Here is a 27,001-nt window from a genome sequence, read left to right on the forward strand (position 1 = left end):
TCATTTAAAATTCAAATGCTATCCCAAAAGTCCCTTATACCCTCCCCACACCCTGCTCTCCAACCCACCCACTCCCACTTCCTAGCCCTGGTATTCCCCTGTATTGGGGCATATAATCTTTGCAAGACCAAGGGCCTCTCCTCCCAATGATGGCCGGTTAGGCCATCTTCTGCTACATATGCAGCTAGAGACACAACCTCAGGAGTACTGGTTAGTTCATATTGTTGTTCCACCTATAGGGTTGCAGACTCCTTCAGCTCCTTGGATACTTTCTCTAGCTCCTCCATTAGGGGCCCTGTGTTCCATCCAATAGATGACTGTGAGCCTCCACTTCTGTATTTGCCAGGCACTGGCATAGCCTCACAAGAGACAGCTATAATAGGGTCCTTTCAGCAAAATCTTGCTGGCATATGCAATAGTGTCAGCGTTTGGTGATTGATTACGGTATGGATCCCCGAATGGGGCAGTCTCTGCATGGTCCTTCCTTCCGTCTCATCTCCAAACTTTGTCTCTGTAACTCCTTACATGGGTATTTTGTTCCCACAGAATATGGGTAGAACTTGTAAGGACCGCCTGTTACAGAGTAAATTTCTATACCATGGGATGTGGGTGGAGATGCTGGGAGACACTTGGCCTTTATCACTAAGGGAAAGCTTGCTGCTATAAATCTTGAGAATATGCATTCTTTTTTGTTTGTTTGCTCTTTGTTTTTTTGAGACAGGGTTTCTCTGTGTAGCCCTGGTTGTCCTGTGAACTCACTTTGTAGACCAGGCTGGCCTCGAACTCAGAAATCCGCCTGCCTCTGCCTCTGCCTCCCGAGTGCTGGGATTAAAGGCATGGGCCACCACGCCCAGCGAGAATATGCATTCTTAAATATCCTTTTCCTCACTTTTAAAATTATATTTGTTTTTGTGTGAGCAAGTGGGGAAAGGGCAGACATGTAGATTATATTACATGTGTAAAAGAGGAGAACCTGTGAGAGTTGATTCCCTCCCTCCACCATGTTGGTCCCAGGGATCAAACTTGGGTTCTCAGGTTTACTGATAAGCACCTTCACCTACCGAGCCGCCTCACCACCCCTGACGGATGGATTCGATATCTTAAATTTTAAAAGTAAGGCCTTTGGTGGTGTGCACCTTCAGTCCAAGTATGGGGTAGGGGAGAGGAACAGGGGGGCGGGACACCATACAGGACAGAGACTGAGGCCTAAGAAATAAGATCTCAATGTCACTGTGACAGACTTGGAATTGTGGGCCACAGTGGGCCACCAGGTAAGCCATACATTCCAGCTACCTGTGCAGTCACTGTGGCAGTATACGCAGGTCTCTCCACTGGAATGAGTGGAAATGACTGTGCCAACCTCAGATGCGGGGTCTGTAGGATGACCACCTGCGTCATCTCATTCTCCTTACAACAGTGACAACAGGAGCCAGGGATGGAAGAAAGAGATCACTCTGTACCAACAACTGCTTCTTAAATGAAAACACAAGGAGAGTCTACTGCATTTGGGTCATTATTCATTTTCAGTCTGTTACAATTGGTCTTCACTAGTCAAACACACACAGTTGCAAGCTATAACTAAAACTCATTATCATTAGTCACAGGTGGTTCAGTATCAAAACTCTTCCTTCTCTGTCCAAACAGGAAACAGAATCCCGAGGAAGAGTGAAGAGAGTGCCTCCATGAAGCTAGCAAAGCCCTCACTGCTGACTCCAGCTTCTCTCTCTGCTAATTACTTTGCACACTGCATCTTAAAGCACCCACCGCCCATGGAAACCAACATAGCGATGGCTGATGGCTCTCCCCCTTTTAGCACCTTCTGAGAATTACTGTTTTCACAAACAGCTGCAGAGGCGCAATGAATATGAATCTGACATAAGGCAGACATGAAACTGGGCAGAGAGAAAAGACATCAGAAGCCTTGCATATTTTAAGAAATGCAAGGCCCTTAAGCCTGGAACCCAGGAAGGCAGAGAACAGGGGCAGAATGTCAGCAAGAGGCTGGGTACAAGATGTCCCCTCGACGTACACGACCAGGAGAAGAATGAAGAATAGTCAACAGGTGAGTACAAAATGATTAAATAAAGCACGGTTTAGGGATAGGGATATAGCTTAATCAAACCCTAACTTCAACTGGTCATGAGCCAAAGCACACAATTTATAGTAGTGAGAAGTTCCAATGTGAAAGGGAATATGTACAAAATATGAATCCAACATAAACATCACAATAAGCAGAAATTTACAAAAGCCCAAATAACCCAAAAGCATACAGTAAGAGTGCTTAATATATTCACCAAGAACATGAAGATTAAAACGGCAATCAAGGCAGCAGATGCCCAAACCTTCAAGCCCAGCACGGGAAGTAGAGGCAATTGGGTCTGACTGAGCCAAAGCTACAGTGTCTGTCTCAAAATAAAAACCAAAACAATGAAACAAAACCCGCTGGAAAGATGGCTCAGTGATTAAGGGCACTAACTGCTCTTCCAGAGATCCTGAGTTCAATTCCCAGCAACTATATGGTGGCTCACAACCATCTGTAATGGGATCTGATGCCTTCTTCTGGCGTGTCTGAAGACATCTATAGTGTACTGGTATAAATAAAATAAATTTAAAAAAAAAAAGAAAACATGAGAAAAAGAAACAAAACCTTGATAGCCACAGATCACTGTTAGCAGGTGAACAAACTAACTCCAATCTTTCTAAACAGACCATCAAAGCTCCACTATTCTTTATTCTGTGACACTTTTACCCAAGAACAGAGGTATGTGAACATTTAAGCTAAAATTTTTCATAATAACCAAAAGAAGTCTCAACTCAAACATACACTAATAGAACAAGAAACTGTACTGAATGTTTTATAATATGGAAAAATAATTAAATACAACTATATACACCACCATTAATGAACCTCACAAACACTGTTAACAGAAATAAAAAGGGCCAGGCATGAGAGCTCACATCTGTATCCATAGTAATCAGTGGGCAGAGTCAAAAGAACTGCTACTCAGTTTCAGGCCAGTTTGGAATAATGAGACACTGTCTCGATTTTTAAAAAGGAGGGGTAAGGGGAGGAGAAAATAGCAAAAGGACACATACCATGAGACTGAATTTACTTAACTATAAATAACAGTTAAAATATCACTAGAGATAGGCATAGTGAGTCAGGAGGCTGAGAAGGGACTGTCACTGCTAGTTCCAAGCCACAAATAGATGCCAGTCCTGCTCAGTTACAAAGTAGAACCCTGTCTTAAAAACAAACAAACAAAAAAAACAACAACAAAGTGAAATCAAAACCACTGGGAATGGTGACACATAGCAACACTCAGGAGGCAGAAGCAGGCACATCTCTTCGAGTTTAAAGACAGTGGAGTCCATAGCTAGCTGAGGCTACACAATTGAGATTGTCTCCAGAAAAAAAAAAAAAAAAGAAGGAGAAGGAGGAGGAGGAGGAGGAGGAGGAGGAGGAGGAGGAGGAGGAGAAGGAGAAGAAGGAGGAGAAGAAGGAGGAGAAGGAGGAGGAGGAGGAGGAGGAGGAGGAGGAGGAGGAGGAGGAGGAGAAGAAGAAGAAGAAGAAGAAGAAGAAGAAGAAGAAGAAGAAGAAGAAGAAGAAGAAGAAGATGATGACGAAAAGGAGGGGGAGGAGGGAAGGAAGGAAAAATTATTTTTAGATCATCAAGAGCATAAAGATGTATAAAAACATCCTAAGGAAATTAAAGTTCAGTAAAGTGCCTCTTGCAAAGGGTTAGGAAGCAGAGGCAGTGCTAATACTGACCCGGGTAGGTGCTCATGTGTGTATATGGAGTCTGAGGCTAAGTCTTCTCCCAGTGTTCTTCATCACAGTCACTGAGGCAGGGTCTCTACAGTTGTACCAGAGCTCACAGTCTGGCTAATCTAGCCTGCCAGCTTACTCAGGGGATCCTAGCTCCACCTTCTAAGTGTGGGAATTACAGTCAAGCTGAGTGAGAAGTTTACCCAGCATTTCCTGGGTTCTGGGGTCTCTACTTTGCTGTTTGCACAGTGAGCATTTTAAATGCTGAGCCCCTTCCCCTTTTGTGCATGCATATTTTGACCGAGACAGCAAATGCAAAGCCTGGCTTGAAGAGCCATGTGATGAGAACTCATTCTCCAGTCTCTCAGCCTGTGGGCTGAATGTTGGTGTTACCGACTGACCGACAGACTGCTCTGCTCCCTGAAGCTGCACTTTCCCTGCACTGTTCCCGCTAAGCTCCTACCATCCACCTGCCCAGCTGCGTGTTATAACTTTTGTCTTTACCTCTACATCTTAAGGCAGAAGACACATTATGGACTATATAGCAAGGCTATGTATCCTGCTAATTGTTGCTCACAACACTATTAATAGTACTTGATCCTATAAGGCTCTGGGTTCAAGACCACATACACACAAAGTCTGGATTACAGAGCATTTCAGATTAGGAAACTCAACCTATAAAATTACACGTAAATAGATCCTACATATTATGCTGGGGCTGGAAAGATGTCTCCTTGGATAAGAGCACTTCCTAAATAATTATAAGGGCCGGAGTTCAGATCCCAGCACCCATGTAACAAGCCAGGCGTTACCGTATACCAGTACCCCATCTATGCTGAGGGCAGGTGTAAAGGACTGCCTGCCTTGGTGGCTTTCAGGCTAGCTGTGAAAATGGGAGCCCAGGTTCAGGAAAAGGCTATGTTTCAAATGAACAGGTTGAGACTGGTAAGAGAAGACCCAAGTCATCGTCTGGCTGGCATGTGTGCAGAAAGGCTTACAGATTCCCACACAATCACAGTCGGACACAGACACACACACTTAAAAACAAAAAACAAAAAAACAAGACTCTTTGAGGCTGACAAGATGGTTCAACAGTTAAGAGCACGTCTTCTTACAGAGGACCCAGGCTCAATTTCCAGCACCTACATAGCAGCTGGCTATATAACTCCAGTTTCAGGGAGTTCCACACCTGTTGACCAGGTACACGTGTGGTGTACAGACTATACATTGGAGCAAAATACCCATACGTAGAAAATAAAATAAATCTAAAACAAACCAACGTGAACTGGAGACATGATTCTGCAAGCAAAGGTATTCACAGTACCAGGTAAAGACGACCACGGTTAGAGCTCTGAAATCCACATAAAGGTGGAAGGAGGGGACCAACTGTCAAATTATCCTCTGAATGCATGAGTGTGCTCGCTCTCGCTCTCTCTCGCGCTCTCTCTCCCTCTCTTTCTCTCGCTCTTTCTCTCTCTCCACACACACACACACACTTTCACACACTAATAAGTTATTATTATTATTTTTAAGACTGTCTTAACCTAAGCTTTCACATAAAAGATATGTATATAAGAGCACGACTATTTGACACTCTCTTCCACTAGAAACTGCACTGAGAACAAGGCAGCCATTTATACTGCCCTTTGTCCACTACTTCCTCTATCGTGTGGCTATCAAAAGACTAAATGAGATTCTGGCAACATAAAAAAAACAGTTTTGAAAGGTCATGCTATGCAGACAGTCACAGCTTTCATAGTATCCTAACTGTCTATGGCAGACTACATGACGATCTGACCAGCTATGTTCTGAGTAAAAGCAAAATGCACATTGCCAATGCACTGTCAAAGGACCAGATCTACAGACACTCAATATCTTTATGAACATCATTTGCAACTGCATAGACATCCAGTACATATTAATGAGAAGGATCCTTGAGCAATGAAGGAGAACTGCAGGCAGCACCAGCTTCCCTGAACTCTGGCAGGCAAGCTGAGACCGGGCCGCTCTGTTGATAAAAAACATAACCTTTTACATTAAGACAGATCAGTGCCAGGCTTGGTGGTTACCTGCCTATAATCACAGCACTTAGGAGGGGAAGACAGGATGTCCCTAACTCAAAAAGCCCAAATCATGGCAGCACATAGGCCTCTAATCCCAACACTTGGGAAAGATCAGGAATTCAAAGTCAGTCTCATACAGAAAGAGTTAGAGACCAGACTACGCTACATGAGACCCTGTCTCAATAAACAAAAAGCAAAACCACAAAAAGAAAACAACTGTCAAATATTCATTTTCCAAGGAAAGTCTAATAGCTGCACTCCACAGCAGGTGTCCTTAATGGTGGAATGTGTGCTTAGCATGGTGAAATACTGGATTAAACCTGTAGTGCCTAGAAAATTACATTAGCCCTGCTCGTGGGCACGGTGGTATACAGGTCTCACTGCAGCACTCTGGAAGCTGAGGCAGGAAAATAGCCCTGGGTTGAGGCCAGCCTGGGCTACAAAATGAGCCCATATTTCAAATGAATAACCAACCCCACGTTGACCATTCTTCCCTTCCACTCTTGGTATTCCCCCTCCACTTTCATATCATGTGTTTTATTACTCTCCCTAACTCACTCTGATCATTCTTCAAAATTTCCCTAATTTGATTGCTTCAAAACCCTGTCAGCCAGGCATAAATGGTGCACAATTTTTACCCCAGCACTCAGGAGGCAGAGACAGATTTGATCGTGAAGCCCGTCTAGTCTAAGCTAGTTCCAAACCATTCCAGGTACAGCAAGAGTGAGACTCTGTCCCAAAACAAAACAAACAAACAGATAAATGGGGCTGGAGAGATGACTCAGTGGTTAAGTGCACCAGCGACTCTCCAGAGGACCCAGGCTTGATTTCCAGCAATCTACACAGCAGCTACAACTGCATCACTCCAACTCCATGGGGTCTGACGCCCTCTTCTGGCCTTCACAGGCAGCAAGCGTGCAAGTGTTACACAGGCATACATGCCTGCAAAGCACCCACACACATAAAATAAAAAATGGGTAGAGTTGGGGCTGTTGGTGGAGCCCGCCCTACCCTTCGTGTCCCAGCGCTGTCATGCACGAGAAAGGGCAATGAATCAGTACAAACCACCCAGCTCCTGAAATGTCCAAACCTGAGGCTGAGGAACAGCTCAGAGGTTAGGAGAGGAGCACTTGCTGCTCTTCCAGAGGTCCCAAGTGCAATCCCACCCTAATATGGTCGCTCACACTGGCTATAACTCCCAATTCCAGAGGGCCTGAAATCTTCTGGCCTCGGAAAACACTGCACATATGATGGAGACACATTCAGACAAAGCACTGATACACATAACATTTAAAAAGAAGTGCTCAACCTCATAGGTAAGTAACAGCAGTCTGTCTGCTTTGCTTTTGTCATCTGAGCTAGGAAGGTTTTCTGCTCTCAGCAATGCCATCACCTGAGAAATCTCTATTTAAACCAATAGTAAGGCAGGCACAACACTGCACCTGCCTTTTATCCCAGTGCTTGGGAGGCAGAGGTAGGCATGGCTCTGTGAGCTTGAGGCTAGCCTGGTCTACACAGCAAGTTCAAGGATAGTCAGGGATACACAGAGCAACCCTGTCCCCAAAAACCAATAACAACAATAATAAAAATCACCTTCATCCAGTATTAGTCTCACTGCTGTGATCCCAGAACTCTGGAGACTAAAGGAGCTCAAGTTCCAGGCTAGCCTGTGCTTTACAGTCAATTTCAGAGTAGCTTGGACTAAAATATCAAACAAACAGAAGCAAGCAAGCAAGCACACAAACAACCCCTCTGAATTAAGCAACCCTAAATCTCAGTCTAACTTAAAGTGAGGCTTAGGGACTCAAAATACAAACCATGTCTCAAGAGATTAGAAAATATTTAGAAAAAAATAATTAGAAGCTAACCAATATTCATACTTTCCTTCTATATTCAACTTTGTAAAAGACTAAGAAATAAAATCTACAAAATTGTGGACACTTACCTCAAAATAACAGCCCCCATTTCAGTCTTCTAGGAATATATGATTTTTAAATGTGAATTATTCATGGAAGACTTTTTCAGCTTAGAAGATGAACTGCAAAATAAAAGGTTGGAGACAGACAGTTTTAATCAAAATGGACAGTGTTAAGTGTTTCCTCCCCGTGTGTCACTTGACTGTTTACAGCACACACAGTTTAACACACTGGCTCAACGATCTACCAAGGTTAAAAACTTAGGATGTTTAGGATCTATGTTCCAATGTTCTCAGCTTTGGGAATTTACGAGTGGGCGTACATATTCAAGATCAACTCTAAGTAAATAATTTATATAGAATGTAGTAAAAAATAAAAACGCAAGACCCCTCAAGCCAGCCAGGGATATACAGCAAAGCCCTGTCTCAAAAGAAATGTTCTACAAGGAACTATGTCTAAACCCAAACAAAAGTGCAGAGGACCAGAGCACAGGCTGAACAGAGTCCACCTGTCTGTCTGTGTCCATTCTGGTGGCCCATTACCACCATAGCTCCAGAGGCCTTGGACAGTCATCTCACAGAAGGAAGCTTAACCACTAGGCTAAGTGATCATGACTAGTGGTCATGACGGTCTTCTGACCACTGAGAGAAGATTAACGATGACACTTATGCCCTCTGAAGACATCAGACCAACCAAACACCAGATCAAACAGGATGTGAAAGCTGTGTTCACACTGATATCACCCAGGTCAACACCCTGAGTTCAGCCTAATGGAGGAAGGCAGCATCCGTTCAACTGTCTCCTGACTAGAGATTCTCTGGGTACTGTCACAACCGAGATCACCAAAGTCCAACTGCCTAATTCTAAATGTAAATCTCTTATCTCTATAAAAATGTTTGGGGCTGGAGAAAAAAATTTCTAGTATTGCTCTTCCAGGGAACCCAAAAAGTTTGAGTCCCAGTCCCAGCAGCAGGCAGCTAACTCCAGCTCTGGGGAAATCAAACCCCTCTGGCCTCTGCGGGCACCTGCATTCAGGCACCTAAGGACAGGAGAAAACCTAACTAAAAATACAACTTTTAAAACTTTAATAAGTAAAGCAGGCATGGTGGCTCACACCTTTAATCCTAGAACCCAGGAGGCAGGAGGACATGGATCTCTCGGTGAGTCTGAGGCCAGGCAGGGCTACAGAGACCCAGTCTCCAAACGAATGAATCAATGAATGATGCAGGGCTACTCATTCAAAAATGAAGAATTTCAAGACAGAGATGGCTTAGCATTAGATTAAGCACAGTTCCTCCTCGAGTGAGGAGCCTGACATGCCCATGGTGTCAGCCACACTTAAGACACTAATTCAAGGTTTGGTGACATATGCCTTTAATCCCAGCACCTTGAGGCAGAGATAATCGAATCTCTGAATTTGAGGCCAGCCTGGTCTACACAGTAAGACCCTATCTTAAAAAGGGGGGGGGGGGCCGGGGCTGGAGAGATGGCTCTGTAGTTAAGAGCACTGACTGCTCTTCTGAAGGTCCTGAGTTCACATCCCACCAACCACATGATGGCTCACAACCATCCGTAATGAGATCTGATGCCCTCTTCTCTTGTGTCTGAAAACAGCTACAGTGTACTCACATATAATAAATAAATCTTAGGGCTGGAGAGAGCGGGGCCAGAGAGAGTGGAACCAGAGTGAGCAGGGCCAGAGCAAGAAGAAAAATAATAACTATTTAATAATTCCTTTAAAAAAAAGACACTAACTCTCTCTTAAGTCTATTAAATGGACAAGTATTATTTGCCCAGCCTGGTACAATACACCTGTAATCATTGGACTTAAGTAGAGACAGGGGAATTATTATGATTTCAATGTCATCCTCAATTACATAGTGAATTTGGAACCAGTCTGAGCTACATGAGATGCCAAAAAAAACAACAAATCAGATTGACCCCAGTGCCTCCCTAGAAAATCTCCCAGCCCCTACCAACTGGCTATCTCTCTCCATTTTACCTTCTGTAAGACAGTAGATCAAAACCGGGCGTGGTGGCGCACACCTTTAATCCCAGCACTTGGGAGGCAGAGGCAGGCGGATTTCTGAGTTCGAGGCCAGCCTGGTCTACAAAGTGAGTTCCAGGACAGCCATGGCTACACAGAGAAACCCTGTCTCGAAAAACAAAAACAAAACAAAACAAGACAGTAGCTCAATACTCCTCTAGCTCAGTCTTCCTGCCTCAACCTCCCAAGTGGCTCCCAACCTCGGCTTCCAGGCATGCACTAACAATAGGCTTAACTTTATTTTCTCCATACACTCTTCCTTCTTCTTGGTTTTTGAAAGCCATAGCCTACAATGACTTTGAACTCTTCATGTATACACATTTGAATAAACACGAGGATGTATATACACATATGCCACAAACACAACTGTCCCCATCCCCTCTTACTTTTGTCCAATTTATCATGTGAAATATAGCCTGCTTACTATAATGAGCTAAAATTTACCTATTTTTAAACACAGGAAGCCGGGAATAAGATTTTAACAAAATTCTCTAGAACTCAAGTATGTGTGTGTGTACGTACATGCACGTGTATACATACATATATATGTACAAATATGTACAAAAATAAAAATGTTATCTTTATCTTATGCTCATTGGTGTTTTAAAGGCCGACGTGTATGTCGGTGTGAGGGTGTCAGAAGCCCTGGTACTGGAGTTACAGATAGTGTGGGCTGCCATGTACTGGGTGCTGGGAACTGAACCAGGGTTCTCTGGAAAAACAGCCAGTGCTCTTAACCACTTAGCCATCTCTCCAACTCTAGACCCCAGTTTCTTAAATTGGGGGTTATGGCTCCATATAGGGTTTTTTCTGGGGATCACAGAAAAACTGGCAGCAGTAAAATGGTGCCATGGAACCACCAAGGATTAATTGGAAATCACTTAGTGGATCCCTACGTGTCTGCAGCTTGTGCTGCACTGAATCTTGGTTCAACTGCTGCAACCTTGGTTCTGAAAGCAACCATGGTCATCATGCCACCTTGACCATCTCTGCTCCTGTCCACCACTACTGCGGGTTGGGAATTCTTTCCCTGTATATACAAGGCTCTCTGCTCTCATATGCATAATGATTTAAGTATGGAAAGCAAACACTTTCCATTGTTATTTCTCCCTACTCCTCAGCATGTAAGCACCATTTCCTGTATCTTTAGATTGTGTTGAAATGTTCTATTCGGTCCCCAGGGGCCACTAACACACGCACACCTTTATTCCCAGCACTGAGAGGCAGAGGCAGGTGGATCTCTGAGTTTGAGACCAGTCTGGTCTACATAGAGAGTTCCAGGACAGTCCTGTTTTAAAAACCAAAACAAAAGTTCTCTTTAAGTAACGTATCACCAGAATACATTTTTCATGTATAAACAGCTGTCGGGGGCAGGGGATGATTTTTAAAGTTGTTTTTTGAGTTTCTGGCTCAAGTTCCATAAACAAAAATGGCTATATAGATTTTTGGCTTGGGATTAAATTATGATTTTCAGTAGCATTTAAAGTGGCCCTGTACATATTTCTGACATTAAAAATTAGCAAGCATATCCACCTGTTAATATGAAATTTTGTTTCTATCTTTAATACGTGAGAAAAATAACTATATGCCAAAGAATTATTTTTAAAAACTTATTACTATCAATATCTTTGATTTTGCATAAGTATTTCATATGCTTATATAGTAGGGGCCACACAGAGAAGTCCCAAAGAGAAAGAACAAGCAGCCCACTCTACACTGAGTAAAAGGGGTTAGCAGTCAGAAGAGCGGGAAGCCAGATGTGGTGGCCACAGCTGCAACCTCAGTTCTCAGGTGGCGGAGGCATGGCTGTGGTGTTTGAAACCTAGGAGACATAGAGTGCCTTATTTCAAAATGAAAGAGAAGAATTTGGGACCCAAGAAGTTTGTTTATCATTTAGGTTCTATCAACTGACTTTACTGAATTGTAATTAAAACTGATTTTAGTATTTACCTTCACTGCCGCACAATGTGAAAGCCTGCTCTCCTGCCATGCAAGAGGTAGGAGGAGGTCACTGCATGCCTGAGGCCAGCCTGGTCTACAAAGCAAGTTCCAGGATTACAATGAGATCCTGCCTTAAAAGAAAAATGTTATTTTTTTTTCTTGTTCTATTTTGTAGTCCTACCCAGGGCCTTAAACATGGCAATTTCTTTCTTTTTTTCTTGTTTTGTTTTGTTTTGTTTTGTTTTTTTGAGACAGGGTTTCTCTGTGTAGCCCTGGCTATCCTGGAACTCACTTTGTAGACCAGGCTGGCCTCGAACTCAGAAATCTGCCTGCCTCTGCCTCCCGAGTGCTGGGATTAAAGGCGTGCGCCACCACGCCCGGCTAACATGGCAATTTCTTAAGAACTCTACTATTAGGTTGTACTCCCTGCCTTATTAAAATCTTTAGTAATTAATACTTTATCTTTTAGCAAGTAATATTATCTTAATAAAGTATTCATATAAAAACAAAAACCCCAAATTTTTGCATTAAGACTTTTTTGGCCAACATGGCTATGCACACCTTTAATCCCAGAATTCAGGAGGCAGAGAGCTCTCTGAGTTTGAGGCTAGCCTGGTCTACACATATGGAATTATGGACTAAGCAGGGTCTCATAGTCAAACAACAGCAGGAAATGTTTGTGAGGGTTTTCTATAACAGGGTTTCATGTGCCCTGGGCTGGCCTCAACTCCAAGGATCAACTCCTGATCTTCAGCCTCCACCACTCAAGAGCTATAGTTAGAGGCAGGCTCCCCCATGCTTGGCTAAAACTTTTTTATTTTTCTTTACTTATGTGTGTGAATGTTTTGCCTGCATGTTATGTCTGTGTACCACATATGTGCCTGGTGCCAAGGAGATCAGAAGAGGGTGTGGGATCCTCCCAAATCTGTCTGGAGTTGCAGGCTGCTGTGAGCCGCCGTGTGGGCATGGAGTTGCAGGCTGTTGTGAGCGCCCTGTGAGCGCTGAGAATCAAATCCAGGTTTTATGGAAGACAAATTGGTGCTCTTAACCACTGAACCATCCCTCCAGCCCATAAAACTTCTTTTAAGGTAGGGTCTCACTATGTAAACCAGGCTTGCCTTAAACTTCAGGACACATCTACCTCTGTCTCCTGAGTGCACATACCACACCAGTCTACGGTGTCTCTCTTGAACCTTCATCTGTTTGCAACCCCAATGCTTCGCACAGCATAAACACATCCTCTCAATAAATGTTCCATGAAGAAGTTGACAGGAAAAAACTCACATGCTCTAATGTTGAAAGTGTAGGTGGATGAAGTAGACATTCCCACAACCAACTCTTTAGCTGACAGAAATGTATAAAAGAAAGCTCATGATAAACTGGCAACGATGCCAGCTGTAGAATAAAGGATACATTCAGACCTGGCATGACACAGTAGATCAGACCTTCAAAGGTCTGCCCTACGGCAGCAAGGAAAGCTGACCCCAAACGGCAACTCTACTCTGAACACCCACAGCTCCAGTCCTCTGACGGAAAAAGCATCCACCTCTGCCCGAAACAATTGCACCACTGTTCTTAAAGGGGCTGGTGAGGGTGACGAGGTAGGGAGAACCCCAGCAACTGGGGACTAAGAGAACGCCAAGTATCTGGTGTCAGTAAAATAAAATGCATGAGTACTTGAAACTTTCATCAAAGTACAGTAATAAAATAAACAGGGCTAATGTGTAGGTCAGTGGAGGGGGCAGACATGACCTGAGTGACTGATCACTACCACCAAAAATAAATGAAATAAATTAATATTAAAAATTGGGCTGGGAATCTACCACAGTGGCAGAGTGTGTGGGGGCGCATGCTGTTCCATTTTCAGTAACACGTACAAGCACCAAAATAAATGTGATAAACAAATATATCTACCCTAGGACCTTAATGATCAACCAATATACCAAGATATATTCCCTAAATATCTGAACACTCGCTCCAAGGAAAATAAATCATTTACAGAAGGGCCTGGAAGATTGGAGCAAGGTGCCACACTAGCCAAGAGAGCCCCCCCCCCCAGGCGCTGCAGCCTTCAGCACAGCTGACGTGCCCTCTGCGCCTCTATTCTCTACTGTAAAATGAAGCTCCAAATGCAGCAACTGTGTACTGCGAGTTGCAGAAAGTCTTTAACTCGTGTACCAAGAGAGCCCCAATCCCTTGGAAGGAATCTGGTATGCCAATGACTTATACCCTAGTCAGTCAACTCCCCAACAGCGTATGTCATGTTGGAGGCATCCACTGTGCTTAGATCATTCACAGACGAGGCAACACTGCTCCCACATTTTCTTTACTACATCTAGTTACTTAGGTAATGTCTGTGTACACAGACATATTCATATTTTTTCTCCTTTGCTCATACATGTGAGCCAGTACAGATGATCAGAAGGAAATCTTAGTTTCTGGGCTGCAGAGATGATGTCTCAATGGTTAGGAGGATTTGTGTGAAACCATGAGACCCAGAGTCCAATCCACTCATGCAGACACATACAAATAAGTAAAAAATTTTAAAAACACTTAATTTCTGCTGGGGTCCGTGTTACATACTTAAGAATAAAACACTTGGGATACAGAATTGGAAGAACACAAAACCAAACATTTCTGCAGTTACTTCTTCCAATGCAGTGGCGCTCAGCCTTCCCAATGCTATGACCCTTTAATACATTTCCTCATGCCGTGATGACCCTTATGGACCTAAGTACTACTGGTGACAGATGTGATGTTAGCACATCCTCTCCTTTCTGATACATGAATAAAAAAAAGATCTAACAATGCAAGCATTTGCTTTGGTGGTGGTGGTGGTCTCTATATAGTCCTGGCTGTCCTGGAACTCGCTCTGTAGGCCAGGCTGGCCTTGAATTCACAGAAATCTGCCTGCCTCGGCCTCCCAAGTCCTTGGAGTCAAGGTGAGCACCAGCAATACCCAGTGCTCTATTAAAGTAAATGCTTTGTCAGTTACATTTCATGGCCTGTCTATTGTATTTCATTGGTTCATCTATTCAACAACAAATCTGTTTCTTTCCTCTACGCCCAGAACTTTTAAGATTAAGCTCAGGAAAGTCAAGTAGGTCACCAAGGCAAAAACAACAACAACTTCTCAAGGCCTTCTGACCCAAAACCCTTTAATGAAACCTGCATACATATTTAACTATGCTAGCATGATACATTTAAGATTAGGGGTTTTTTTTGCAGAGGGTGGTGATGACAGGGTCTCACTGTGTATGTCGCTTTGGCTGGCCTGGAACTCCTGAGTAAGCCATAGCTAGAACTTCAGGTATAAGCTACCATACCTGGATCATTACACTTCATTGCTAGTTACTTATTTTTAAATAAAGGTGGGAGAGGGGAGCACTTATTTAGCATGCACAAAACTCTGGGTCTATAGGATCTGGGCAGAAGTATACTGGAGTAAATTACACTTGAAAACAGACCAAGAAGTACAGAGCTGCTACAATGGTTACCAGAAAAATACCACAATAAATAAATAAATGGCCAGGGTGTGGTGGTGCACGCCTTTCAACCTCAGCGGTCTGGAGGCAGGTCTCTGAGAGTCTGAAACCGCCCTGGCCTATGCAGAGAGTTCCAGAACAGCCAGGGCTACATAATAAAATCCTAAAAACCTAAATAAACAAACAAGAAGCTGGGTATGGTGCCTTACACCTGTAATGCCACCATTTAGGAGACTAAGTTTAGAGGATTACCCCAAGTTCCAGGACAGCCTAGGCTACAGTGAGACGTTGACTTTCAAAACACAAAACAAAATTAATCATACTTAAGACCTGAGGCTATAACTCAGTGGTAGAGTGTTTGCCTAACATGCATGAAACCCTAGGTTCAAAATGAGCACAGCCATGGTGGTGATGATGGAAACGGCAATGATCTGGTGTGGGAGGAACAGCCTGGACTACACACCCAGCGACTTGGGGCCGGAGAGCAGAAAACCAGACAGAGCTAGAGTTAAAGGCCTGATTCTCATGGGCTAGATAGGTGGCTCAGTGACTAAGAGCACTAGCTCCTCTTCCAGAGAACCCAGGGTCAATTCCCAACACCCAAATGGCAGCTCCCAGCCACCTATAACACCAGAACCCTCTTCTGGCTCCACAAGCAGTAGGTACACATGATACGGACACAGATGCAGGCAAAACACTGGTACACTTAAATACATACTCTTTGATCTGACTCTCAGAGCTGGAGCGACAGCTCAGCAATTAAGAACACTGCCTCAATATAACTCCAATTTCAGGGGATCCTATACACAGACATACATGCAGGCAAAACACCAGTGCAAATGAAATAAAAATAAATGATAAAAAAAAAAGCCATACACATAAAACTATTTTTTTCTTACATCTGACTCTACTACTCATAAACTTTGTTCCATTTGATATGTAACTTCCTGAAATTCCAGTTTCCTCGGTGGTGATGTCATTCGTATCTTCATTAGAGAGTTGTTACAAAAATTACAGAAAGCACTTAGCACAGCCTGACATGCAAGTAAGCATCCAATAAACATTTGTTATTGTTAGTCTGCTTAGTCCCATATACAGCAGGAGACACTTGGGAGTTTTCCTAATATGCTATACACACAGACATAGCTTTAAGAGGTAAAGGTTGTGAGAGGAAACTGGTGCTAGGCATCAGCTAGGCATCAGTAATGCCAGCCAAGGGAAAGAGAGGCAGGAGGAGCAGGGGCTTGAGGGTAGGCTCAGCGACAGTTAGAGGCCAGCCTTAACTATGTGAAAACAAAATACAGGCCAGCGACTCACTTGGTAGGGTGCTTGCCTAGCACTCCTTGAGGCCCTGGGTTCAGTCCCCAGCACGCAAACTAGGCAAGTGCTGCTGCAAACCCAGGACTACAGAGATTAAAAGAGGGAAACTTCAGCCAGCCTGGGCCACACAGAGAGGCAGCTAGGTCTACCTGTCTATCTGCAGGTTATAGCAAGGCTATCTGCAAACACCACCACTACCACACCACCACCACCTCGCCCCAAACACAACAAGTGGCAAGTCTGATCACTGACTCATCACAGAGGCAGCATGAGAACCTTCAGCTCACAATTTCCTCATCAAGACAAGACACCGACAGAGAGGGCTGAGGTGTATCTAGTGGTCAGTGTGTATGAGGCCTTGGGTTCATACTCAATAACACAAAATAAAAATACCAGAATAGATGCGAAGCCCCACAGCATGAGTTAGTAACGGACTGGGTGTGGAGGCACCCAGGCAGGGAGGTCATCCTGACTCTGGGACAGCCTCAGCTAAACCATCAGGCCCTGCTTCAAAGAAAAACAGGAATAATACAGAAGTGAGGGTGTGGCTTAGAGTTAGAGGGTGTGGCTTGTCCAGCACACAGAAAAACCTGGATTCCATTCCCAACACTGCAAAACCAGTAACTTTAAACCTATGTCAACTAATTGATAAGAATTATCCAGCTATTACATGAAATCCATGAGAGGTAGTGGTGACCTAGCCTTATAAACACCACCTTTCAACCAGAAGCTAAGGCAGGAGGATCACAAGTCAGGCCCACCTGGGCTGCAGAGGGATACCTTGCCTGGGTCTTGGGAGTGTCTCTTACTTCAGGCAGGCCTTCAGGGAATTTAATTTCTATGAAAACTGCCATAGATTAATTTAAATGAAGCAAACTCCAACTTTGATTATATTTATAATTCTGATCATCTTAAATGTCAGTTGTTCAGATCTGAAAATCTCAATTGTTTAAACCAGTGATATAAAAATGTGTCCAAAGGGAGTTCTGACCTCTTGTTGACAGCCATTGAAAATGCCTGTAAGTGGCTCAGCAGGTAAGGAATTCGTGGAATTCGGTCTTCAGTCTAAGGATCACTGTGGCTGACCACAGTCAGCACCAAATTATGTGGGCAATGCAGGTTGGTCATCTAACTGCTTGAATGCCTTCCATCTTTTCCCCACTTCACAACTGCCATTACTTCAAGCAACAGGAAGAATACAGTTTGTGAATAGAACACAGTTAGAAAATATTCTTAGCTATTAGACCTGCCCAGGGACAAACTATGGTGAGGAATGTGGATAAACTGTAGTTTAAAATAAAGCTTCTGGCTTACTACCCGATTTCTTTAATCTACTTAATCCTCCAGTTCAGGCATGGATAATCAGGATCACATTCCTGTCTAAGGCAAATGGTCACTTGCCTGGTGGTCTCCCCAGTGACCTCAGCACTAGATGAACCAAGCCACGGGGAAATTGGAAACTGAAAACCTGGATCATAATGACACCACAAAAAAGGACTGTTAGATTTCAGCAGTATATTATTCCCAGTGAAGGACCCAACCCTCAGGCTATCTGACCAAAATTATAAGAGCTATTTTATAGGCCAATACTGATTTATATAATCCTAACGTTGTACAGCTATGAGTTCCAGACTAGCTTAGCTAGAGACCCTGCCCACTGGAGAGTTTTTCCTGCTCCAGAAAAACCAATCAAGGATTTATTTATTTTCTGAGGAAGTAATAGAACAGGAAATTAAGCATATTAGGCTGGACTCAAGTAAGAAACTGAACAACGACATTTGCAAAGCCCTGAAAGCAGAGGTAGTGTACCATCCCTCAGTCACTAGAAAACTGACTACCTAAAAAAGTGCTAGAATAAAATGAACAGCTATCAGAATGCATACACAAAGTGAGAGAGAGATCAAGAAGAAAAGCTAGGCTAGGGCGATGGCTCAGTGGTTAGGAGTACCGGCTGTTCTTCCAGAGGTCCTGAGTTCAATTCCCAGCAACTACATGGTGGCTTGCAACTGTCTATAATGTGAGCTGATGCTGTCTTCTGGCATGAAGGTATACATGCAAAAAGAGCACTCACACACGTTAAATAAATCTTTTAAAAAAAAAATCATGCCGGGCGTGGTGGCTCACACCTTTAATCCCAGCACTTGGGAGGCAGAGGCAGGCAGATTTCTGAGTTCGAGGCCAGCCTGGTCTACAAAGTGAGTTCCAGGACAGCCAGGGCTATACAGAGAAGGGGGGGGGGGGGGCTGACAGGTAAGAGCATTCACTGCTCTTCTGAAGGTCCTGAGTTCAAATCCCAGCAACCACATGGTGGCTCACAACCACCTGTAGTAAGATCTGATGCCCTCCTCTGGCTCATCTGAAGACAGCTACAGTGTACTTATATATAATAATAAATAAATCTTTAAAAAAAAAGAGAGAGAGGAAGGAGAGGAGGAGGAAGAAGAAGAAAAGCTGAGCCAGGCATAGTACTGCATATCTTTATGGTTTCTTGTTTGTTTGTTTGTTTGTATGTGTGCTCATTTATTTTGGTTTTTCAAGACAGGGTTTCTTTGTATAGCCCTGGCTGTCCTGAAACTCTGTAGACCAGGCTGGTCTCCAACCCGGAGACTGATCCCTCTGTCTCTTGCCTCTCACCACTAGGAGTAGAACCTACTGGGGCTGGTACTTGTCTTTAATCCCAGCATAAGAGACAGAGGAGACAGAGGCAAGAGAATCTCTGTGTCTGTTCTTAACAGCCAGAGCCAATAGAGACCCTGTCTCAAAAAAAAAAAAGAGGCGAGAGAAGGCTGAGTTCAGAACATCATCCCCACACTAGCTGGTGCTAACAAAGAATACATGGGAATCTCGATTTCTCATATATTGGGGGAAGGAGGAGGCAAGGATACGGCTCAGCAGGTAAACCTGCCAAACCTGACAACCTGAGTTTGGCCTTCACTCCAGAAAGTTGTCCCTGCCCTCCACACAAGTGCTGTGGCATCCTGTTCTCACCTTAGATACACACATACACAATAAGGAATGCATAAACAAACAAACAAATAAACAAACAAAAAGGATGGCCAGGCAGAATGCCACAAAGCCTATGTCAACACACCCCAGAGTCTGAGGCACAAGGGTATATAAGTTCCAGGCCAGCCTTGTATATATATTGAGATCCATCTCAAAGCAATTCAAAGTAACAAGAAATACCTTTTAATTTAAAAAAACCTCCTTAGTCACCAAAGAGTGGTCGGGCACACCTTTTAGGCCAGCACTCTTGCAGCAGAGATAGGCAGATCTCCCTATTATGAGTATGAGGTGAGGCCAGCCTGGTCTGTCCACATATCAACCTCCAGGATAGCCAGAACTGCATAGACAGACATCTCATCCCCACCGGGCATCTAATCCTTGACTTCCCCTCACTGACTACTACAACCTTTTGAGTCAATTATTTACCCTAGAGACAATCATGGAATACGTGCAAAACCAAATCCACTAGCTAGAACCTTTCCAAAAAGACAGAGTGGAGCCGACAGCAGGACTACAGAAAGGCAGACCTTGATTGCAATAAAACAGAAGACTTCTCTTACTGGAAGGGCCTCTCACGGGTGCACAGGGACGTTTTGGACTGTTCCAGGAACAGAAGCTCTCCTTAGAAAACCAGCCCAAAAAACAGGGGGAGGGGAAGAGGGGAGAATCCAAGAGTCACCGCCTTTCCCCCCTTGCACTTCATGTGTGTTCACTATTCTGCTCCTAAGACTTTACATTCCAACATCTTCCCCTGTGTTTCTACCGTGACAATGGACGTGCAGACTTCAAATTTTGCTTTTCGTTTTCTGAGGCAGGGTCATGTACTGTAGTAGTCTAGGCTAGCCTTTGACTCATGGCAACCCTTCTGCCTCAGCCTCTTGGGTGCTGGGATTACAGGCATAGTCCACGTCTGAGTTTTCTATGACCCTTCTTTGCTAACCAACCTGCTGTACAATTTCCAGGTCTGGCATTTCAGGAAGCTCCAGAGAGAAATCGTGAATGATTCGTCTCTTTATACAGCATGACTACACTCTCGAGAAAGTAGTCAGTAGAAACCAGATGATAGGCATTTTTCCACAAATAAAGCAGTATGTGGTAACTGAAACAAATGATTGAAAAGATTATGCACACTACTGCCAGATACAGGTACACACTCCTGCATGTGTGCGTTAAGCTTGCACGCGCGCACGTGTGCGCGCGCGCACACACACACATTTTCTGGCACACATATACATACATATAATGGAAGGTTCTCACAATGAGCTTGAGGACAGCCTGGTCTACATAGCAAGTCCGGGCCAGCCAGAACAACACAATGAAACGCTACCTCATAGAAAGAGACACAGACAACAGAGCAGGCAAAACAATTAGAGAATATGAAAATAAGGTTTGGATTTTCTGTTAACGAGAGGCCACGGGTACAACAGAATGGCAGAAATGCTGATTGCTGGGGTAGTGCACACCTGCAATCCCAACCATGGGAGGTGTACGAAAGGAAATCACAAGTCTCCAAGCCACCCGGACTATACAACCAGACCCGGATGCAGAAAGATACATAGAAGGCAAGGGAGGGAAGGGCTGAAGAGGGGCGGAAGAGAAGGAGAGATGAGAAATTACAATCCAGGAGGAACAGAGATGCTGGCAAGAAGGTATGTGAAGAAAATTCAATCCTGATGTATCTTAGAAGTGAATTTGAAAGGCTTAAAGAGCTGGGTGTGTAGGTAGAAGGAACAGTGGGGCAGAGAGGACTTGCAGATGTACTCCTATAATCACGACTCTTGGAAGACCAAGGCAGGAACATCACCAAGAAGTCAAGGCCAGCCTGGGTTACACAGTGAGTTCCACAGCAGGAGAGACACTATGTAAAAACCAAGGCAAAATGTATGGCCACTGGAATTTTCACTCAAGGAGAGATAGTGGGGTGAGGAAGATCATGACATGAACAGGTTGCTAGGCATGGAAATATATACTTGTCGTTCAGCACTTGGGACACAGAGGGACCAGGAGTTTGAAGCCAACTTGGGCTCCAGGAGGCCCTGTCTCAAAACAAGTAAAAAAAAAAAAAAAAAAAAAAAAGGTTAGGGAGTGGAATTAAGAGCTCTCTATTTGAATATTACATACACATACAAACACATACACACACACACACACACACACACACACTCACACACACACATACACACACACACACACACACACACACACACACACAGTATTAAATTCAATTCCTGCAAGCATGCTAGACAAGTGCTCTGTCCACTAAGTTAATGTCCAGTCCTGACCATATTACATTTAAAATGCCTACAAATTGGACTGAAGGGATGGCTGTTTGCTAAGAGCACCCATTGGTCTTGCAGAGGCCCTGGGTCCAGTTTCTGGTTTTTTTAAGCTAGTGTCTCTCTCTGTCTGTGGTCTAGCGAGCCTAAAACTCATGTACCAGCCAGGCTGGCTCTTCAGGATTCTCCTGACTCAGCCCTCCAAGTGTCAGGGTCACAGGCAGCATCCATACATAAATCATCTCTTTGTTTTGTTTTGTTTTGTTTTGGTTTGGTTTTTCGAGACAAGGTTTCTCTGTGTAGCCCTGGCTGTCCTGGAACTCACTTTGTAGACCAGGCTGGCCTCGAACTCAGAAATCGCCTGCCTCTGCCTCCCAAGTGCTGGGATTAAAGGCGTGCGCCACCACCGCCCAGCTCATAAATCATCTCTTTATTCATTGTTCCCTCTACTCTACACATAACCAGTTCTCTAACCCTTTCAAATTTACCTCTACAATTTGCCCTCTGCAGTTTCAGATCCAGAGGACTTCTGGCTTCCACTGACAACCTGACATTCATACGATTCACAAGCACACACTTAGCAAAACACTCATAGCCGTAAAATAAACTTTAAAATTAAAAAAAAAAAATGTAAAGGATGCCTAGAAACAGGGCCATGGAGCCAGATTCCATCTCCAGAACCACAAAACCTCCATCCTATCCAGATCCCCTCCCCCCCAAAAAAATTAAAAGAAAAGAAAAATGTATAGGTCTAGATGTAGCTGAAGCTTAATGCTCAGGACCAGTGATAAAAATCTGAGTCAACAACATGTGATAATATTTAAAGAGGGAAGAGAATGACATCATTCAGGATGAGCACAGGTAAAGAAATGAAGAGGGACAGCCAGGAGGCCCTCGGGGATTTGGGATGTTTTCAACACAAGGTGTGAGGCTGAAACAAAGAGAGAAAGAAGGCCTGGAAACTCTAAGGCCTAGAAGGTTCCCTGCCATCATATGAGTCTCCTGTCATACCGAGTCTCCACCAAAGCCACCTCTTCCATAGTTAGCTAATGTCTATCATTTAAAAATCCGAGGTTCAGAAAGCCTGGGCAGAATCCCTACAACTGCACCTCTTTCGACTCTGACTTAGGTCAAAGTCTAGAGCACTTCTGACCCTCAGCCTTTTCACTGTGGGTAGCAGGAACAACAACCTACAAAACAGACAACTGGGCCGCGGTGGCACAGCCTTTAATCTCAACACTTTGGAGGCAGAGGCAGGGGAATGTCTGTGAGTTCAAGGCCACCTTGGTCTACAGGGTGAGTTCCAGGACAGCCAGGACTACACAGAGAAACCCTGTCTTGGGAAGAGGTAAAAAAAAATCATCTAGGCTACGGGATTCACTTTTGCTTTCCATATAATTTGCTGGCATATACAAAACAAGTTGATTAGGGACTGATCCACCTGCAAAAAATAAAAACCAAAGCAGGAAAACAGGGCTGGGGACATTAGCTATGAGCATCTTACCCTGTGTGAAGACCTGGGGTCAATCCTCAGCATTCACACACCGAGAGAAGGGAAGCCCGGGCAGAGACAGGACGTGGCCCAACTAGTACTGAAGTGCTTAACTAACATGCAGAAAGCCTGCTAGTTTGATTCCCAGCTCAGCATAAAACCAGGCGTGGTTTACAGGTGTATGGTGGAATCCTAGCACTAGGGTGGAGAGATGCAGAATTGCCCAGAGATGCAAGAAGCAGGAGCTACGCTGCAAGTCGAAGGCCAGCCTGAGGATAGAGCAATATTCCATTTTAGGTTTGTTTGGGGTTGGTTTTTTGTTTTTTGTTTTTTTTTTAAAGTATACAACAGGGCTGGGGACAGGTAAGCTCTGGCATAAAGCACTTCCCTGATATAAAAAGCCCTGAGTTTTAAAAAATAAAATAAAATAAATCAACATCTGACTTGTGGTCAGGCCAATGATCTTTAGCACAAGAAAAGCAACCTGATTTTTCCACTTTGTAAAAACACCCTGAAGGTGGAATGTCCTAGTCAGTGTGTGAATCACGAGGGTAAACTAAAGATGCTTCTTAAATCCTTTTGGCTTTAGTGACTACAATTTCAATTTTACCATTTCAGATTTTTGGTCTTCCAAAACTTGGGCAATAGCCTAATCCAAGCCACCCTGATCTTTCACACATTATATAGTCTTTCTACACAGTTCTGTCTTCTGCTTTCTTTTTTAAAAATCTGTGTGTGTGTGTGTTGTGTGTTCCTCAGATGCCACACATCTTATTTTTTTAGGTAGAGTCTCTCATTGGCCTAGGGTGCCATGATTCTGCTAAGCTAGCAGGTCTACCAGCAAACTCCTGGAATCTACTTGTGTGCCCCTCCCCAGCAATGGGACTACAAGTGGATGCCACCCTAACTTTTAACATCTATTCTGGATATGCCGAGTTCTGTAATCCAAAGACAAGGGAGAAAGAGGCATGAATCAAAGCCAGCCTAGTCTATAGAGTGAGTTCCAGACCACTGAGGACTAACACCGCAAAGTTCTGTCTCAAAAGATCCATAACACCGCAAGGTTCTGTCTCAAAAGATCCAAAACAAAATAAAACAAAACAAAACAAAAAAACTTACAAAGCAGTACCAAGACCCGCAAGTGATAATGAACTCCTGGAAACTCAGACTCCTTGGAGATTTCATTACGACTGGTATTCCCAAACATCCATTCAGCACTTCAGAATAAATACTCATCTAATTTAATTATGATGACTTCACCAGACAGTAAGTAACACTGCCCACAACGATGTTTACAAAAGCACTTGTCACTCCCTTCGGATGTAGCAATGCAGGAAAAAAGGAGTATGTTTCCATACTCTTCCTGTGTTTATACTCTGTAACAAGTGACAATTTAAGTGTCACTTCAGATGGGTTAAATACCAAAGTAAGTCAGGTAACATGTCCCACCACCATCTTCCACGTTGTGTAAACTCTGATTCTGATAGGATTCTTAGCACTAATTCACTCCGTACCCAAGACAGGTTTCCAAGTCAGCCTTTCCAAGAGAGAAACTACAGAATTCTAGGAAGAGACTACAGAATCCTACTCTGGCCGCTGTAAGATAACAGGCTCCTTCGTTAAGCAACTCGAGTTGAGCTTATTGCAACACTAGAGCGGTTCGGAAATAAATTTGCCCCCAATACCAACCTCTAGGAAGGAACAAGCCAGAGCCAGCAAGGATGCTGCAGTGAGCGACTCCCAAAAGCTCCCGTCCACCGAGCACTTACAGCGAGGTTAGCACGGCCTCCCGCAATCCCGGGAGGTGAGTATTCACAGTTCCCGCTTCACGTCTCCTCGGGGTATTTCAGCCAAGGCCGCGCGGGACGGGTTAGCCGCAGCACCGGGACTCTGACCGGTCTGAAACCGGAGAGCCCGGAATCGTGCGGTGAACGCTGCGCCGAAACACCTGAGGGTCCGCAGCCGCCGGGCGTCCGCACCGACACCGGCTGGGCCGTGCCGCGCCCGCTCTCTCTGTGGTCGCCCACCGGGCGCCCTCCGCTGCTCGGTGTCCGCCGCCCGAGGCCTGGGCGCCGCGTACCTCGGAGCCCGCGCTCCCGCGGCCGAGCCCGGCAGGAAGCGCCCGCCCGAGCCGCCAGCGCCGCAGCCCGCGCCGCCTCCCGCGCTCACCTGCCCCGCGCGCCGCCACCGGCTCCCGATCCCGCAGCGCCGTCAGCAGCTCCCGCAGCCGTGCCCGCCTGGCTCCGACACCCGCATGCCCCGCTCCCAGTCTCTTGCTGCCTTCGGGGCTCAGCGCGACACCCGCCCACCGCCCACGACCATGGCCGGCTCCGTCGCAGCCGCTGCACCGCCCGACGGAGCACGCGCGCGCCACCGCCGTGCCCGCGCCTGCGCGAGCGCGCGCGCGAGCCTCCCGGGCTCTCCTCCCCGCTGCCCGGCCCCGCCCACCCTCTAGGGCCAATCCCCCGACGCCCGCCTCCAGGCAGCCCCGCCCACTCACCGCGCAAGCCCCGCCCCTCGAGGGGAGGCAGCACCAGCCTCGCCCTGTGCGGCTGTCGGTGCCGCGTTCCTACTGCGCTGCCGGCGCGCTGGGGTTGGCTCGCAGAGCACTGCGGTGTCTGCAGCCCCCAGCTCGCCGCCTTCGGGAAAACCTGCACCTCCCGGTTCCGCTTCTCCGCAGACTCCCCTTTGTTCCCACGGCCCAGCTGGCCTTCCATTCCCTGCGATGTGAACGATCATTTAGATGTAAAGAGTCCAGCCTTTGAAACACTTCTGTGTTCGTCTCTGCACCACCGCAGCTGACGTTTGGCTGCCAAACCTTACACTTCGCCCAGCGCTTTTTTTTTTTTTTCTCGCCTCTGTCTCCCTGCTGTCGGGAAATTTCATGGCTCTTTAGTGAGACGCTTGAATTTCACTTACTGTCAGCCAAACCTTGGGCGCGGCGGATAGAGCTCAGCGGTAGGGCACTCACATAGCCTAAGAGGTCCTGCGTGGGATACTTGTAGTCTTTTTGTTTACATATAGTAAACCTACTGTAACCTAACGCCACTCTAACAATTCAAGCAAATACTTAAGTAGTCTAGGATAGAATCTACAAGTAGAAGGAAAATGAGACAAGGTGTCAAAACAATAGTTTGATTCTGCGGATGTAACTAAGTGATTTAAAAAAAAAAAAAAATCAAGCGTGGTGGCTAATGCCTATAAAGCTCTGCATTCAGGACCAGAAGGCAGGTGCATTGCCAGGCCAGCTAGGTTACTTCCTGAGTTGCAGACTAGGCAAAGCTGCATAGCAGGGACCCTGTCTCAAAAAAAAAACAAAAACAAAAACAAAAAACAGAGGTTAACCTATTTCACCATGCTTGTACAAGTTTGGGGTTTCTACAAGTAATTTTATGTGGAGCTTTTGAGGCTTCAGCCCATTGCCAGTGGGACATTAAATGCTTAACCCAACTGTGAAGCCCAGGTCTTTTCAGATGTCTAATGAATAGAATTCCCCTTAATATTTAGCGAGCTCACAGCCAGAAATGTCAGTAAAGGACCTTCACACGTTGATCCTCGACCCTTGTACCAAGCTTCTTCCTTCCCCTCCACCACAAGGTCAGTCTCATGTCCACCACAGAAGCAAAAGTATCTTGCACTAGACTAGCAATGGCTTTCTGACCAAGCAGAAAGGGTTGGTGACACAA

The 27,001-nt window shown here is 45.0% G+C and overlaps 1 protein-coding gene and 1 pseudogene across 4 annotated transcripts in view; one reads left to right on the plus strand and one right to left on the minus strand.

Annotated features, from left to right (window-relative positions):
* Positions 1–25,729, minus strand: part of Pik3cb (phosphatidylinositol-4,5-bisphosphate 3-kinase catalytic subunit beta) — a 101,834-nt gene extending 76,105 nt beyond the window's left edge. The window contains exons 1-2 of one of the 4 annotated variants that reach the window (NM_029094.3): positions 25,485–25,705; positions 7,778–7,870 (exon numbers count right to left, since the gene is read on the minus strand). The gene's annotated coding sequence lies outside the window, so the exon portion shown is untranslated. Of the gene's footprint in view, positions 1–7,777; positions 7,871–25,004; positions 25,427–25,484 lie in introns of those variants that run through there. The other 3 variants (XM_030244688.1, XM_011242829.3, XM_011242830.3) reach the window with 3 other exon arrangements.
* Gm2773 (predicted gene 2773) lies at positions 1,987–26,116 on the plus strand (annotated as a pseudogene).

This window comes from Mus musculus, chromosome 9 (genome assembly GCF_000001635.26).
Source record: "Mus musculus strain C57BL/6J chromosome 9, GRCm38.p6 C57BL/6J".
NCBI classification, from domain to species: Eukaryota; Metazoa; Chordata; class Mammalia; order Rodentia; family Muridae; genus Mus; species Mus musculus.